Raw genomic sequence first — 11,409 nt, 5'->3', positions numbered from 1 at the left:
GCCTTGATGGCTCAGCATCTTTCTTTCCACCACTACCAGCTTCAGTACATTCTCTGGCCATATGACCCTTGTTCCCGCATTTGTAACATGTGGGTTCGGCGTTCCATTCATGAGCGTAATACCCCACTTTTCCACATTTGTAACAGGCATTTAACCCCAGCCTGCACTCTCTACCATGAGATTTCCCACACTTATGGCACACATCAGAACCAGTACCCCACTTGCACTCACCACCGTGCATCTTACCACAAGTCTTACATGACTTCTTTTCCCATACCTTCTGTTTCTTATCCTTGGAGTTCCACAACTGAGTACCAGGTCGTTTAGCAGAAACAGTCCATTTCTTCTCCTTCTTCTCTTCATCCACAACTACATCATCCGCAACCAGGTCCTCATAAACCATCTCTGCGAGCTCGACTGCAGAGTCAAAAGTAGCAGGTTTACTCGTCCTGACTAGCATGCGGACTTTCTGTGGCAACCCCCTCACATAACGCTTGATCCTTTTAGCCTCATTGTTGACCATATCAGGTACCAACCTAGACATTCGGTTGAACTCGGTGGTATACTCACGATGTGTCATCGTTCCAGCTTTCAAGTTCAGTAACTTCCTCTCCGCCCTCTCAACCTCGGCGTCAACACAGAATTTCTTCATAACCAATTCTTTCATATCCTCCCACTTCATAGCCTTGATTTCCTCCAGACTCTTCCTCTGCTCCATCGATTCCCACCAGTACATTGCTTCTTCACCAAATGACTGAGTAGCATAACCCATAGCTTGGTCGGGACGGCACTCGCTAATGAAGATAATTTTATCCATGGCGGTTATCCACTGAAGAGTAGCGATTGCGTCTCCCAAACTAGTCAGCTTCGGCGGGTCACATCCTTTGAAGGACTTGTAGTTGCACCCGCCTCGGCCTCTTTTCCTGTCACCGCCTTTCATAGACTTAACCCCACTCGAGGCCTCCCTCTCTTCTTCCTCATCTCTCCTACCATCACCTCCTGCCCCTCCAGCAGTTCTGTCATGGCTTCCAGCAGACCCTCCAGGAGTAATATTCCTCCAGCTCCTACATTTCCTCCCGTTCCAGCCGTCGTATTCTAAGAGGGAAAACACAAACGTCATCACTCAAGGAACTATTTAGTACAAGGATAGTAAGGCTAACAGGTAATAACAGTGGCCAGCTGTGATTAGCTGATCACGTTATTTTCCGTGTCCTATACACTTCCTCTTATGAGTCTATTTGTGCTGATTCTAATCTTAAACAATTAATCAATCCAACAATCAAGAATTTTCTATCCATATCAATCAAGTAAACATTAACATTTATTATCTATCCATACACTTTACATTTACTGAGCTTGCTTGAGTGACACATGACATTCTTGAATTGGCATATTCTTTCTTTTCTTACTTAAGTCCCATTCTCTGTTCGAGTCTAAGCATTTAGGATGCTTAAATCTCTCAAACTTTTCTCTGATACCAACTTGTAAGCCCCATTACCGGTGCCTCACATTTGGACGTTGGATTTACTCATCAACATAGTTCTATTCATCAGAGTTGATAAAAACATTCGTGGAATATAAAAACTTTCATAAATCATTTCATAACAATTCAAAACTTGTCTTAAACAAACAACTTGTCTTTCAAAATAAACAACACTAAACATAAACGTCTTAAATCTTCTGATGCCAGCCTCTTATTCAATGCCACGTGTTCCCCTCAAGCGAGCTGTCTCATCTTACTCACCTGCGTGCATACTAAAAGTCAGCCACGCTGAGTGAGTTCTAGTTAATACAATCAACATACAATACGTTCTTATCCTATATACTTGTCCTTCTTTACTTTCTTTCATACATACATATGTACATACTTTCATTCTTACTTTCATACTTTATATTATATCTTTCTTAACATACATACTTATATATTTTAAAGAGCCTTTCGCCCTATAACCTCATAGATATTATTAGGGTCTGCCACCCTTGAAGAGCCTTTCGCTCTATAACCTCACATAAATTATTAGGGTCTGCCACCCTTTAAGACCCTTTCGCCCTATAACCTCACAGAAATTATTAGGGTCTGCCACCCTTCTTCACAGATATTATTAGGGTCTGCCACCATTCTTCACAGATATTATTAGGGTCTAGATACTCACCTGGATTCTGTTTCTTTCTCCATTAATCGTAATTCCCTTCTTTAATTGTGCCCTGCTAACTGTATATAGGGTACGTGTGTCAATACTCGTCTGGTCTAATCTAGTGATCTAGTACTAGCTTACTTTTACATAGTGTATAAGGGCTTAATGTAAGTGAACTTACTAATAAGCGAACTTAGATATATAAGCGAACTTATTGATAAGCGAACTTAAATATATAAGCGAACTTTCTACTGAGCGAACTTATATATATATAAACGAACTTATTGATAAGCGAACTTAGATATGTAAGCGAACTTACCAAAGAGCAAACTTATAGCAGTGAACTTGTACAACGAAGTTAATTACTAAGCGAACTAATCCGCAAACGAACATATAGGACGAACTTGACTGGCGAACTTGCTTGCAGGCGAAGTTGTACAGTGACAGCCACAGGTTTGGTGTTAACTTCATAATCATCTCTGTTTTAACGTGAAATCCTTAGATATGATGTTAATATCTCCCGTAAATCCTTCCCCTGGCTGTTTTTGGATAAACGCGACCCGGAAATTTATAAAGTTTCGACCTTTAACCTTAAACGTTCAAAACTAGCCTTGGGGTTCTTTTTAAACGAGCCGTTCATGGTTATAAGTTCGTTAGGTTGGTTTTAACGTCAAGTTTGCTACTTTAACACTCGTTTATACCCGATCTACTCTAGGTTCAAGTTTCAAGACTAAACTCTTATAAAAACATAAACTTTAAAGGTCAAGAACATACCTTTTGTGTTCGTTTGGATCTTGTTTAACTTGTTTATGAACTCTAGATCTTGTATAAAGCTTGTATAATAAGGATCTACAAGAACTAGCGTCCATTTGATCTCGAATCTCGCTCTACTCTCTCAGCCGCATATATGTATATTGATATGTGTGTGTTTTTTAGTGTTAGGCAAATATGGAAGGATGGAATAAGGATTAGGGTTTTAGGATGGTTTAAGGGGGGTATTTATATCCCTTAAAGCTCATGGACCTAAGACCCATTACCCTTTAATACACCATAATTAATCCAAGTCCATGATCTTTTCTTTGTTAATACTAATTAATCATTTAAGTCCAATAATTAAACGCGACTTTCTTTTATTAAATATGAAATTTTTAGGATGTTACAAAGCCATACGCCTTATTACTAGACGAAGTTAGCAATTACAAAATATAATTAACCGCATACATGTAAACAAATCAACAATAAACTCAATAAAATTAAAATCTTCCTTACCTTAATTAATGTATTTGAATAAATAACATAAGTTGGTAGAAGAGATAAATTTGAATTATATCCACTATGATTGTTAACAAATATGTGAAACGCACCTTTTCATTCTTCATGACAAAAACCGCACCTTCTGCTATTAATTATGTTTAAAAATTCTTTTATGTAAAAAGGTGCGGTTGAATGACTGAACCACACCTTTTATGTTTTGCCTATCGCACCTTCTGCATGTTTTTGTACTAGTGTGAGATCTTTAAAGGAAAACCCTAACTAATAAGCAATGATGGTTTACTAAAAAGAAAAAAAAAGTAATCAAAATAGGTCTATGAAAGACTTGAACATGAGACATTTCAAGAGATTAGAAGGCTTTAAAGAAGGAGTTTGCCACTACACCATCTTAAAACTTTTAATATTAGTTAACTTCTGAAAATCTTATAGGTTCACTAATACATTTTATATATCGTTTTAACACAAAATGTAAAAATCAATGGGTTTCGGTGAACCTGGGGAACTCGCACTAAATCCGCATCTGAGTTATTTTATAAAGGGGAACAAAAATAAGAATGATTTGTAGCCATACAAAAACTCCCCCAAAAAAACAAAAAAAAAAACATATCACAAAATTTAATAAAAAAACAAAAAAAAAGTAAAAACACAAAAGTATTTCCACCGTTATTCTCGTTCTAAATAAAAGACACAATGGCGAGTGAATAGGATCATTGTGTCTTTTTGTTTATTATTGTGTTTTGTGTTTATTTTCGTCATTGATTTTGACTTTTTTTATTGACATTATGTGTTTTTTTCTTTATATTGTGTTATATTTACTCAAAATTGTGCTATATTATAATCGGCATTGTGTTATATTTTGCGATTTATTGTATCCTTTTGTAGTTATAATTGTGTTCTATGTTCATTTTCGTCATTGTGTCTTTGATCTCGGCATTGTGTCTTTTCGTCATTTTTTTTAATTTTCAATAACTTTTTGGACGGGAATGATGACGGAAATTTTATTTCTTATTACGTGTGTCATTTGAAATAACTTGAGCTTTTTCAAAAACCTTTCACATAAGTCATATCAAACACTCAAAATGCTTTTTAATTAGCTTTATCATAATCTTACAAGCCAATAATATTTTTCAGCTACAACTCAAACAAGTTGTGTATGTTGTTTATTATTTTTGTATTTCTTTTATTTTTTTTTGTTTTTATTGTACAAATACATTATTATTCGTATCATTACTATTGGTATCTTTATTTATGCATCAACGACGATAAATGCATTTGCTATAGTTTCAGGAAGAAAAGTTTTTTGGCGATATCCGTCAACAATTTTTTGGACTGCATGTTTCTCAAGATTTATTGAAGCATAATCTTTGATGACCTGCTAATGTTTTGATTTGCGTATCTCTACATGACTATGTGGCTACTATATGAGATTAAGCTCCTAAATTTTGTGTCTTTTTTAGCAATTGTAGACACATATATATCGTTAACATTTGATATATGAAACATGAACTATTCAAGTATACATGAATGTTATTTAACATTTTCATTCAAAGTAGTACTTTATGCTTCTCGCGGTTTTCAGTAGTTCAACATTTACTATTTTCATTGGTTTGTGGTTTTTTCAGTTTAGTCAAATAATTTTATACTAGTCACTAGCTTGTTGTATACTGATCTTAATCAAATATTGTTTTCATTTAGTGTGAGAGAAGATTCTTAAGTCATTATGATATTAAAAATTATGATATTAAAGTACCCGTCCACCAAACGCGTATAAAATATTTTAACCATTTTGTCTGTTCATTTTATTTAGAGTATAAGACATCATTAAATTCTATTGGTTAAAAACCCAATATTATGTTCTTAGGTAAAATAAAAACAAGGGAACAAGGTGACCTAGTTCTCTTATATCAGAAGGGGTGTTTGAATTCCTTATTTTACCTCATTATAATTTCTCTTTAAGTTAATAAGTTACAACATTGTAACTTATATATGAAATTTTTTCTCTTACAATATAAACAATTCTAAACAACCTTATTACTTTTCAAAAAGTTAATAAGTTATAAATTGGTGAACATAAGCAATCCCAAACACCCCCTAGCGTCAGTCCAAATGAACCAACATAAAACTCTTGATTCAAAACAAAAGACACTATTACAGCATTCCCTATATTTATGTGAGGAGAGTTTGTAAACATATGGTGAAGTTTTGAATGATTGTGAGTGTAAATTAAATTTGGGGAAACTTTGTTTTTCCCTATTTAATTTTTAATATTTGTTGAATTGCTTGTGAGTAGAGAATAGAAAAAACTGTAATGATACATGTATAAAATAATATTATTTAATTGAATATGACAGAAAAACGTAATGTTTTGCAGTGTAATTATAAAGATATGGATGAAGGAGAGGCTGAGAATACTCTTATTGATTAATAACCGGCCTGCCCTATACTCCCATAAAAGCAATGAAGGTATAACAAATCATCAACAATAATCTGAATTAAATTGCCAAAATGCATTAGTCATAAACCAGTTGGCACAAAAATCAACAGCAAAAAAGAAAAGAAACAAGTCACGACCAAAAAAAAAGACAGCGTATTCATGATACCAAAGATTTCAACTTACACTCGGATCAATCACGTGTCCAATAAACAACACGGCACCGGACACATCCTCTCCTATCACAAACAAAAACGGATGATCCGCCACAAAATCAACCTTCTTGCGCTTTTGTACTTCCGTGGTCGTGCACTGAAAAGCGGCATCGACCTTATGTCGACCGCTGCGGCTTCAATACCTTCTCCCGAAAGCTCCACATACGTTTTATGATAAATGCTTGAAACATTAAGACTTTTCAGATTTTCACCCACAGTTGAGTCAGCCATTTCAGTAAAATCACAATCATCACTAAAAGGCAATACAAGACCTAATTCCTTTAGCATATTAGAAGCTTCAAACCAGAATAAGATCTTAAATTTTGGTATAAAAAACCGCCCGACTTCTACTTTTTGGCATGGAATGAGACGCTCTATAAAGTCAGATGTGGAACCAATTTTCTGTACTAAAGATTGAAGGCCGTCTTTTGCATCCGGGAGGAAAATATAAATTGTAAACTCACGTTCATCTTTACCTTTCGAATAGGAAAGACCAAGTACTTTGAAATTATCATATTCACTCACTAATTGGTTTTTCGAACTAGTCATGAAAGGAACTTTAACTTTGTTGCCATTGAGGAGGTGGAAGTCATATTCTTTTGTTTTTGACTGATCAAACTTTTGACTCCATGCTCCCTTGAAGTAGATGGCATTTGCAAAGATGAGCCTGGTGAGATTGTTAACCGAAGCAGCAGGAAGGACGTTTTTTATAAGGCCATTGGTTTTCTTTTTGGCCCATAAATTCACTTTCTTGGGTACCTTGATAGCCTTTGTTAATCAATCAATAAATTATAATAAGTTAGCTATATGAATAAGAAATTGTGTACAAGACTGAATTTTGTAAACAAAATAACCAAGACTCACAAACCGAACGTTAGGCAAAATGTTTGTGATGTAGAGAAGTAGTTCGGTTATGTGTGTTTGATTAACTAAATGGATGAAAATGAACAAAGAACTTCGTTCGACTATTTAAATTACAAAATAAACGTTCGATAATGTTTACGTTTACATCTTCTCATTTTCATTAATGTTTGTTTGTTTATATATGTTTATTAAAGGTTTTAATATTTCTTTCTAATGATTTTTTTAATCTTATCATAGATATTTAAGCTATATATGAATATTATGCGATAATATAATTGTTGAAAAAACACGACGACACAAACTAAACATGATAGCCGACCGAAACTTCTCGGTTAGCCAAATCAAGCGAAACATTGTTTGTTTTTATGAACTGTTCAGAACAAGCTAACATAGCGTACAATGAACAATCTGTGAAACACCAGTCCACTAACATGATCATTGAAGGCAAAACTAGAAAATATGATCTGAAATATATATTGTAACCCATATTGCACATTAATCTGGGCAATAACTATACATACGTTTGGGTTACTAATTTCTAGGTGTGGTCCTTGGTTCGACTACATGTTAAAATAAAGTTTGAAACTAACCTTGGTCTTGAAATCGACTCGTTTGCAAGCGGCTTTATGAACAGTTTTCACAACCTTTTTGAAAGAAGGTTTAAGTGAAAGGGTTTTGTCAAGCCAAACCCCGTTCACAAAAAACAATTGTGGTCCGCCGTTTGGGCTACCGTCGATTAAGGTCTCAGACACAAGCTGCGAATAAAGAGAGTTGAGGTCATCGGTGGTATTTGTTTTGAGGAAAGCGAGGAGTTGGTCGAGTGTTCGGCCTTTAGAACCAGCGGCTGCCAAGCTCAGGCCGGCCTGCATGGACAGGGGTGAGAAAACAACGTTGAGAGAAGGTGGGTGGCCAGTATGGTTGACACGTGGGTTTGATTGCTGATTGATAGCTCATTGTCCGTCATTGTGGGAGGAACCAAAACACGATGATGTTTTGGACTTGACAATAAGAAGAAGTATTTATAATCTAATTATGAAACCCTACTCATTCAAATATCTAATTATCAAAATTTGGTTTATTTTTTCTTAATTAATCACCATATATACTTTTTTTTCTTTGAAAAGCAACTTCTATTAGAACACGTGAGAGGCCAGCAACGAATACTAACAAATTACATTAAAATAAATTTAGTTTAATCTTTAGGTGATTGACTTTTTCTTAAACCTATTGCTAAACATAAGAATTAGAGAGCTTTGATTTCGTCTAGTAGTAACCCTGGGTTACCTTCTTTATTTGAAAATGGTAGATCGTTTCTAGTCTCCAAATACAGTAACACGCAATCACCATATACCTGTCGGGATATATGAAGGCTTGGAGATCTTGAGCCTGGTTTTGGCCCATGTTAGGTTTCTTGGGGCCCAAGCTGAAAACCCTAATGTATTACTCACTTCGTCCCATTTTAAATGCCCATTTTTTTATTTTTGGTTGTCCCAATTTAAATGTCATTTCTATACATATAAATTCAATTACCAATTGTGCCCTTACTAACATATACTTTTTTAGCTAAGGAAAAAAAATGGTTTTTAGCCATAATAATTTAAAAGACATTATTGTCATTTTACAGCTCATAAAATAAAATGATCAAACATTTCTTAATTTGTGTGTTTTGGATTCCATGACATTTAGAATGGGACGGAGGGAGTATTTATTTGTACCAATGTGATGTAATTCTAATCTTTACACCTTATCAATGAAATAACCTAGTTGCACCCATGGACGTAGGTCCCCCGCTGAGACCGAACCACGTAAAATTCTTGGGTCGTTTACCATTTATTTTATGCAGGCCTAGCTCTTAGGGTGTGCCAAGTGGCGTCCACCAGGGGCACTTTTTTTTTTGGGGCACAATTTTTTAAGACAGAATAACAAAAGGCACACTTTATGTTTTTTTTTCAATGGATGTCCTTTAGCAAAAGAAATGGCAAAAAACATACTTTATGTTTCAAATTCCTTTCAACTTACGTCCTTTGGTACTAATCTAGTTAATTTATCTCGTTAAATTTGAACATGTGCAAGACACATAAGAGCAGTATTGTAATTTACATAGTTATTTAATAATTAAGACTAAAATATAAAAATACATAAAACAAATTCCTCTCTCTCTCTCTCTCCTACAAATCATCGCCATCTTTCTTCTCCCTCTCTCTCTCTCTCTCTCTCTCTATTATATCCACCACCACAATCAGGAACTAGACAACCATAACCACCCGCCGACCACCCCCACCCCCACCTGTTGTCGATACCACCACTTTGTCTATCAGTCTATTTACCCCCCTCCCCCCTCTCCCTCTCTCCCTCTCTCTCTCTCTCTCTCTTTCTCTCTCTCTCTCTCTCTCGCTAAACTCTCTCCACCACCCATCTCCAAAACGGCTGACCTAACCACTGACACCAACTACTTCAACCAGCCACCTCCACCTCTACAATTGTCAGATCTGCAAATCATGCATATATATGGCCGAATCAGTTAAACCATTAGTCATTAGAGTTCTTGAAAGGGATAAAGATTGCATATTGGCATGTTTGATTCAGAAATTGGAGATTTAGCTCATCTACAACCACAATCTATGGTCAACACATATATATATCAAACCGCCCCAATTTTCGTCGTCGCCAGAGGGTTTGCCGAAGAAGATGACGTCGAACCCCTAATTTATGTTCCAATTTTGACTCTTTGATGTTGTTTTATCAAATAAACTTCGATTTATTATGATTCAGGTGTAAATTGTCTTCGATTCAGGTCCGATTTGGTCTGAATCATCCATCTAGATCTAGGGTTATTAAAGTTGATTCATCTTTATTTATGATCTGAACCAATGACAGTTCTATTTCGTTGCTTCCAGGTGGCAGGGAGTTAGTTTGTTGCCTTGGATAAGTTATAAAAGAATCTCCTAAAATAGTCAACCAGCCTTAAGAAACTGCGTATCTCAGTTGGGTTTTGTTGTGTCATCCAATTCATGATTGCCTTAATCTTAGCGAGTTCACACGGTGATCCCTTCAAGATTAATTATATGACCTAGAATTTGTACCTCACACAACTAGAATGCGCACTTCAAAAAATTTGCACAAAGATTCTCTTTCTTCAAAACCTCCAATACTTCTCTTAAATGCTCGGCATGGTTAGACTCATTCTTTGAATAAATCAAAATGTCGTCAATGAAAACGATAACTGGTTTGTCTAACATTGGATGGCCTACCATACTCATCATATCCATAAATGCTGCTAGAGCATTCGTCAACCCTAATGACATCACGAGAAACTCGTAGTGTCCAGATTGTGTCCGAAAAACAGTCTTAGGAATGTCCACCTCTTTCACTTTCGATTGATGATATCCTGATCTGAGGTCTATTCGAAAGAACCAACAAGAGCCTTGCAATTGATCAAACAAATCATCAATCCGTGACAATGGATAACTATTCTTCACTATATGCTTATTCAACTCCCGGTAGTATATTCACATTCTCATACTTCTGTATTTCTTCTTAACGAACAACACCGGTGCCCCCCCCCCCCACGGGGAAACACTCGGCCTTATGAAACCCTTTCATCTCGGATGGTGCCAGGAGGTAAGGTGCTTTCGTGATGAGATGTGCTCCTAGTATTAACTCTATTTGAAATTCTACCTCTCGTTCCGATGGTAACCATGGTCCCCTGGGAACAATTTCGGATAGTCACACACTACAGGAACATCTTTCACTTCTTTTGTCTCGGCAGTAGCTTTGACAACATACGCAAGGGGTTGCGCTACACCCTCGCCGTAACAAACCCTCAGCTTTTATCATTGAAATGACGTTAAACACTGAACTTTCTTTGTCACCATATACCGTCACTGTACCACCGTCCAAATACTTAAACTTATCAACTTACTATTACACGCTATCAGAGCTTCAAACTCGTACAACCAATCCATTCCCAAAACCACATCAAACCCTCCTAAGGTCATTACATACAGTGTAACAGGTAACTCACGCCCCTCTAATTCTACCTTACAAACTCTTTACCATTCTCATTATCCTAATAGATGTTTCACTAGTGGTTTCTACTGTAAACGTTTTAGGCACACGACAACATTTCACTTTTTCTAACTTACAAAATAACGTAGCTAAAAAACTTCTATTTGCACATGAATCAAACAACACAGAAGTAGGAACACCATTTACTAGAAACATACCTGACACAACCTTGGGAATCTGCTTGGCTTGTTCCTAAGTCAGCATATAGGCCCTGGTATTAGGCCTAGACTTGTCAATATCCTTCTTCTAACTTCTCCCAGCTTCACCCTCTGTGCATTCCCTTCCCATATGACCCGTCTTAGCACCACTGTAAGACGTGGGTTTTGCATTGCATTCATGAGCATAGGGTCCCACCTTTCCATATTTATAACACGTGTTAGACCCCATCCTGAACTCTACACCATGAACCTTCCCACATTTGTGA

The 11,409-nt window shown here is 36.2% G+C and overlaps 1 pseudogene across 1 annotated transcript; it reads right to left on the bottom strand.

Moving 5' to 3' along the window:
* Nucleotides 1–5,820: 5,820 nt before the first annotated feature.
* On the bottom strand, nucleotides 5,821–7,988 carry LOC143569444 (serpin-ZX-like; annotated as a pseudogene). The gene is made up of 2 exons (XR_013141740.1): nucleotides 7,508–7,988; nucleotides 5,821–6,821 (listed from the first exon to the last, which is right to left on the bottom strand). The product of XR_013141740.1 is annotated as a serpin-ZX-like (transcript).
* Between the last annotated feature and the right edge of the window lie 3,421 nt (nucleotides 7,989–11,409).

This window comes from Bidens hawaiensis, unplaced genomic scaffold (assembly GCF_021521415.1).
Source record: "Bidens hawaiensis isolate Kalapana, Puna unplaced genomic scaffold, B.hawaiensis_p1.1 tig00024484_1, whole genome shotgun sequence".
NCBI lineage: Eukaryota > Viridiplantae > Streptophyta > Magnoliopsida > Asterales > Asteraceae > Bidens > Bidens hawaiensis.
The sequence above is the reverse complement of the archived record's forward strand: the minus strand, read 5'-3'. Positions and strand labels throughout refer to the sequence as shown.